A 7,352-nucleotide genomic window follows, 5' to 3' on the forward strand; every position below is an offset into this window, starting at 1 on the left:
ACTCTATTAGACCGTCAGGTGTTTTAGACAGGCAAAGTAACACAGCTTTACGGAGTTAAACAAATACAACATAAAGGAATGGAACACATCTTTGCATCATTAAACAAATATTCCACAGCATAAACCAATATAACACATCTTCAACAATATTCCACAACAGTTTGAATGAGAACAGCCCCCATAGGCTCATAAATTTGAATGTTTGGTTCCCAGTTGGTAGAACTGTTTAGGAAGAATTAAGAAAGTCTAGCCTTGTTTGAGGAGGTATGTTAAGCCCAGCCCCCCTCTCCCTCCCTCTCTCTCTCCTTCCCTCTCTCCCTGCCTCCTGCTTATGGATCTGATGTAAGCTCTCAGCTAAGGCTCCAGTGCCATATCTGCCTGCCTGCTGCCATGCTCCCTGCTGTGATGGTCATGGACTCACCCTCTGAAACTGCAGGCAAGCCCCCAATTAAATGCTTTCTTTCTTAAGTTGCCGCGATCATGGCAGCTTTTCCCAGCAATGGAACAATAACCAGACACCAGGTGTGATGCCTCAGGTATTATTTTTGCTTTGGATGTCTGTGGTCTTTTGTACTTGTATATCAATGTTAAGATTATGTTTTCAGTGTCTGTGAAGAATGGCATGAGAATTTTGATTGGAATAGCATTGGTTCTGTAGATTACTCTTAGTGGAATGGTCACTTTCACGGTATTAGTTCTGATCCCTTAGCATGGGAGGGCTTTTCATCTTTGAGTGTTTTTTTCTTTTTAACCTTTTTTGACTATTGTCAATTCCTTGATTTCTCTCAGTGTGCCATTGGTATATAAAATGGCTCTGGATTTTTATATGGTACTCTTGTATACTCCACTTTGATGAAAGTGTCTCTCAGCCCGAGTTTTCTGATGGTACTTTTGGATTTCTTATGTGTAGTATTGTATCACCAGCAGACAGAGATACTTGGACTTTGTTTACCATTTTTACCTCTTTTGTTTCCTTCTCTTGTCACGTTGTTGTATCTTGAACCTCAGACACTTTTAATAGGAGCAGAGAGTGGGCAGCCTCATCTTGTCCCTGGTTTTAATAGAATTGCCCCAAGTTTTTCTCCATTGAGCATTGTGTTGACTATGGGTCATATATAGCTTCCATTCGATTGGAGTATACTCACTCTACCCTATTCTTTCAGTTTTATCAATGGGTACATTTTCACTGTGAACTGTATTTACTCATAACTGGCCAAATGTCCTTCAGTTGGTGAATGAGTAAACTTAGGTGTATCCATACAGTGGAATACTACTCCAAAAGGAATAAACAATTGAACAACATGGATGAAGTTCAAATGCACTAACTGAACAAGGCAGACTCAGTGTAGCATTCCTTTTAGAGAACATTCTGGGAAAGATAAAAGTACTGGGCAGAAAGCATAGCAGGTACTAGATGTTAAGGATGGGTGTGGGAAAACATGGGAACCTTAAGGGAAGTGTTAAGGATTTGAGGGAAGGAAAGAATTTTCTGATGGTTGAAATAGTCTATGTGTCAAAATTCAGAATGGACCACAGAGAATCTAATATACATAAATTTAAAACACATTTTTAAAAAGCAGAAATTTTTGTACAACTTTGAAAACTTTTTTTTTTTTTTAGAATACAAAGATGTAATAGAAATGCGTAAGTGCCCAAATTCCACTTAGTGTTTGGTTAAAGAAAATTATTTGGTAAGTTATATGCTGTCCCACTGCTCAGTTCAGACCACCTAAATCAGATCACTAGTGACCGGCCACAAGATCTCCCAAGGAGGACAATCAGCAAACAGACCCGCCGGGCGGAGGCGGTGGCCGGGAGCTGTCTTGACAGCAGAGTCCACCCACCGCTGTGGTACCCGGTGCCACGCCAGCTCACAAACGCCGGCGGGAGGCGGGACTCGCTGAGCCTGCGCTGCCTCCGTCGTCGCCACAATCAGACTTTCGCCACGTGCGCCCCCTGCCAATCACGGGCCGCCGCAGGCCAGGCCAAGGCCAGGTTCGGTTCCAGCCTCCACGTCCGCAGCACCTGCAGCCCTGAACGTCCCCCTCCCTTCCCGCTCCCAGCCTGCAGCTTCTAGTGTTTGCATTCTGTCCCATGTGGCTTTAGCCGCCGCTCAGTGCTCTTCTTCCCACACCCGTGGAAGCAATTTGTTGATGTCACTTTCTGTGAAAAAGTCCTGTGGTGACCTGAATGTCCACATCTTTCAGATAGGTAACAAATTACCTTGTATCTTCAGCTTTACTAATACTTATTCAAACGATTTGGATTTGGTTTTGCTTATCTAATTTAATTGGCAGTGTCTTTTTTTTTGTTTGTTTGCTTGTTTTGTTTTTTTCGAGACAGGGTTTCTCTGTGTAGCTTTGCGCCTTTCCTGGAACTCACTTGGTAGCCCAGGCTGGCCTCGAACTCACAGAGATCCTCCTGGCTCTGCCTCCCGAGTGCTGGGATTAAAGGCGTGCGCCACCACCGCCCGGCTGGCAGTGTGTTTTTAAATGGGACTTAATGCTCAAGAGAACGGAGATTTTCTCAAATACATTTTTAGAGTTTTATTTAGCTGTATATTTCAGCTTTTACAACATTTGTGGAGGAGGGTACATGTGCTGAGAGGGAGGTCACAAGGGGAGGGGGACTCACGTGTAGAGGTCAGAGGGCAAATTGTGGAAACCGTCTTCAGCCTTCTCCTTCCTCCGGGTGGGTCCCAGGCATCGAACTCCGGTTGTCAGGCTTGGCAGCAAACGCCTTTCCCAGCCAAGCCATGTCCCTGGGTGATTGATGGCAACTCCTTCAACTGAATACTTTTCAGTCGTTAAAAAGAAATGTTTCTTTTTAGGTACTTGTTTCAAATAACCTGGTTCACTGCCATAATGGAAATGTTAACAGTCTACACTACTCAATAAGGTAGTCCCTAGCCACGTGTGGCTACTGAACACCTGAAATTTGGCTGTGACTAGAGTTGACTTGTATTTTACTTAATTTTCATTGGAATAGCTACATGCTTAGAGTGTTTACCTTACTGGAAAATGATACCATATATTAAGCTCTCGGTGTCGTCCTCACTCCCTGGGGGAAAAGGCATGAGTGAGATTACCAACTGTTACCTCCAAGAAGCTGTGGAAGACATCTTCTCTGCTTTTCCAGCATCTGCTTTTCCTGTGGGGTGGCCTGTCCCTCTATGCCAGTGGTTCTTAACCTGTGGGTTGAGACCATCGGAAAACACAGATATTTACATTACAATTCATAACAGTAGCAAAATTATAGTTATGAAGGAGCAAATAAAGTGATTTTGTGGGCCGGGCGGTGGTGGCGCACGCCTTTAATCCCAGCACTCGGGAGGCAGAGGCAGGCGGATCTCTGTGAGTTCGAGGCCAGCCTGGGCTACCAAGTGAGTTCCAGGAAAGGCGCAAAGCTACACAGAGAAACTCTGTCTCGAAAAAACCAAAAAAAAAAAAAAAAAAAAAAAAAAAGTGATTTTGTGGTTGGGGGCCACCACAACCTAACGGTTGTATTAAAGGGTCGCAGCGTTAGGGAGGCTGAGAACCGCTGCTCTATACAACAGAGTCTAGCGTCTGTGATAGCCCAAGAGGATGCTACCTCAGGCATAGGCTGAAGCCCATAGCACGACCTACAAAGCAGCCTTGTTCCGGTTCCTGGCCACAGTCATTGGTTCAGGCTTGGGCACATGACCTAATTTAGGTCAGTATAAGAGAAGCTTTGATCTCCAGCTCACTTAGCCTCACACTGAGATACTGCAGTCCTTGTTTTTAAGAAGGCTTTGCATCTTATAAAAATGCTCTTGTGTTTCACAATGTAAATGTACCGAATACCGTGAGCTGAACACTTTTAAACGGTTCAGATTAAGGCAGGGCCTGATGATCCATGCTGGAAATCTAGCACCCAGTTCAGATTAAGGCAGGGTCTGATGATCCATGCTGGAAGCCTAGGCAGATGAGAAAACAAATCCTTATCTTACAGCATCCACAGTACAACATAGATAACTTAAAAACAAACGTGACTGATTTTAGAATTTGTGGTCTACCTGCTCTTTGGCCTCACTTCTATAAACCATCATTCAGTTCGGTTTTCCTCAAGTTACCAGTTTGAGTGGATCCTCTTTATTCTGTGGAATCCTGTTACCAAAAAGGAAAAGAAAAGAAAGGAAAAGTTTTTTTTAATTTAAAAATATTTATTTACGGCCGGGCGGTGGTGGCACACGCCTTTAATCCCAGCACTCGGGAGGCAGAGCCAGGCGGATCGCTGTGAGTTCGAGGCCAGCCTGGGCTACCAAAAAACAAAAAACAAACAAAAAAAATTATTTAATTTTCTATATCACCACCACCCATGCAATATGTCATGACTATGAGTTATTTATTTATTTATTTATTTTGGTTTTTCGAGACAGGGTTTCTCTGTGTAGCTTTGCGCATTTTCCTGGAACTCACTTGGTAGTCCAGGCTGGCCTCGAACTCACAGAGATCCGCCTGGCTCTGCCTCCCGAGTGCTGGGATTAAAGGCGTGCGCCACCACCGCCCGGCATGACTATGAGTTATTAAATTCTATCTTTTAGGAAACCAGTACTATTGGGTGACTATGGCATTCTGTGGAGCTCATATGAAGGTCATAGCATTAATAATACTTGAAGCCTGGGCATGTAGCTCAGTGGTAGATTGCTTGCCTAACATGTGTGAGATTAAAATCCTGCAATTTTTTTCTCAATTAAAAAAACTGCAAAATATAGTCATGTATGTTGGTATATTTCTATAAATCCAAAGTCAGGCTGGGCTACAAAAAATAGATATAGGTAGGTAGGTAGATAGATAGAGAGAAAGAAAGAAAGAAAGATAGATAGATAAGACATTGTCGAGGTCTTTCCCTTCCTTGGTTAGCATTACTCCTGGCATTTACTTTACTTTTTGAAGTCATTATGAATTGATTGTTTCTGTTTTATTACATAGCAAGCTCATTATAGAGATACAGAGAATTTACTGATTTTTCTGGTGTCTTTAGGGTCTTTTAAGTCTTCAATTATATATTTTGTAAACAGGGCTAATTTAACTCTTTTCTTACAAATGGTGTGTTAGCTAGTTTTATTTCAACTTGACACAAGCTATAGTCACTGGAGAGGAGAGCACCTCAATTGAGAATATGACTCCATAAGATCCAGATGCAGGCAAACCTGTAGGGAATTCTCTTAATTAGTAATTAATGGGGAAGCACCCAGCCCATTGTGGGTGGTGCCATCCCTGGCTGGAAGTCCTGGGGTCTATAAGAAAGCAGGCTGAGCAGCCATGGGGAGCAAGCCAGTAAGCAGCACCCCTCCATGACCTCTGCATCAGCTCCTGCCTCCAGGTTCCTCCCCTGCTTGAGTTCCTGTCCTGACTTCCTTCAATGAACAGTGATATGGAAGTAAGTGAACCCTTTTCTCCCCAAGTTTCTTCTGGTATTTCACCCCAGAAATAGAAATCTTTTGCCTCCAACAATAGAAATCTTGGCTAGGACAAAGGGTACACCTTTTATTCCTTTCTCTATTGTTACTAATCATAACACTTCAAGTATCATATTAAGAGAGGAAACACATGTAGTGTTTCCCAACTTCATATATGTTAACTATGAGTTTTATATGTCTCCACACACAACCTTTCATTAAGTTTAACTAAGTTCCTTTTGTTGTAGTGTGAATGTGGAATGTCCCCCTTAAGCTCATGTGTTTGAACACTTGGTCCCCAGCTGGTATTACTGTTTGGGAAGGTGATGGAACCTTTAGGGGGTGGAGCCTTGGTGGAGGAAATGTGTAATGGAGGATGGGCCCTGAGTTTTTATAGCTTAGCCTCACTTCTTGTTCACTCGCCACTCTCACTGTGGATGCAGGGGAAGCAGCTGCCTCCTGCTCATGCTGTCCTCACTTCCTCTGCCATGATGGACTGTGCGTCCTGGAATTCAAAGGCAAAACAGAGCCTTCCCCACTTAGGTTGCTCTTGTCACAGCAACAAGAAAAGCAACTAATATTCTCAGTTTCTTTAGGATTTTTCTTTATCATGACAGGACACTGAACTTTGTCACATGCCTTTTTGGGATCTATTGAGATGATCATGTAAATATCTGTCCTCAAATCTGTTCGTATGTTTTATCACATTTGTTGATTTATATTTGTATCTGCTGAACCAACCTTGCCTCTCTGGGACAAAATCAACTTGGTCATGACACATCTTCTTGATGTGTTCTTGAATTTAGTTTTTAAGTATTTTATTGAGAATTGTTGTGTCTATATTCATCAGAGTAATTGGTTATGGTTAAAAGTTCCTGCATAGCAAAGGAAACAATAACCATAATGAAGAGAAATACCAACTGTGGTGGCTTGAAAGAAGATGGTTTCCAAAGGGAGTGGGACTATTAGGAGGGGTAGCCTCGATGGAGTAGTTGTAGTCTTGTTGGAGGAAGTGTGTCACTGTGGAGGCGGGCTTTGAGGTCTCAGATATGCTCAAGATAGTACACAGTGTCTCAGTTCACTTCCTGTTGCCTTTGGACCAAGCTATAGAATTCTCTAGTACCATGTCTGCCTACATGCTGTCATACTCCCAGCTGCCATGCTCCCTCCCATGATGACAATGGACTAAACCTCTGAAACTGTAAGCTGCCACCTCAATTAAATGTTTTCCTTTATACAAGTTGCTATGGTCATGGTGTCTCTTCACAGCAGTAGAAACCTTAAGTAAGACACCAACTTTATATATAGACAGAAAGTTGGTAACTAGAATATGTAAAGAACTGCAAAAATTAAGCATCAACCTCCCCCCACCACACACAAATATTCCAGTCAATAAACATGCCAATCAACCAATGAAGAATTCTCAGGAGAAGCACCCAGTGGACTCCTAACTCCTACACAGACATACTTGGATATCCATGTTTATTGTTACACTGTTCATATAGCTAAGAAATGGAACCAGTTTAAATGTCCATCAAGAGATAAATAAAGAAAATATGATTCATATACACAATGAGCTTTCATTCCACCATAAAGACAAATGAAATTATAACATTTTCAAGAAATGGATGTAATAGCAAATCATTAAGTTCTGTGATATAATCCAGAATCATATGTGGATTATTGATTTTAATCTGCATGTATGTGTAATATGTGTGTATAAGTGCAGGTTATGAAACTAGAAAGACAACCACAGAGGAGAAGGAGAGAATTTAAGGGTTGGGGAGGGGAAAAAGCAGGAGGGGAGATATTGGAATACAGGTAGCATGAGAGCAGAGGAGGGGGTCAGATAGGTGAGGGTGGGGGAGAGACTGTGAAAGGGGGTGAAAAGGAGGGGTAAGGACATGAATAAGAACAAAGTATGTGGAGC

The sequence above is a fragment of the Peromyscus leucopus genome, chromosome 3 (genome assembly GCF_004664715.2).
Source record: "Peromyscus leucopus breed LL Stock chromosome 3, UCI_PerLeu_2.1, whole genome shotgun sequence".
Classification (NCBI taxonomy): domain Eukaryota; kingdom Metazoa; phylum Chordata; class Mammalia; order Rodentia; family Cricetidae; genus Peromyscus; species Peromyscus leucopus.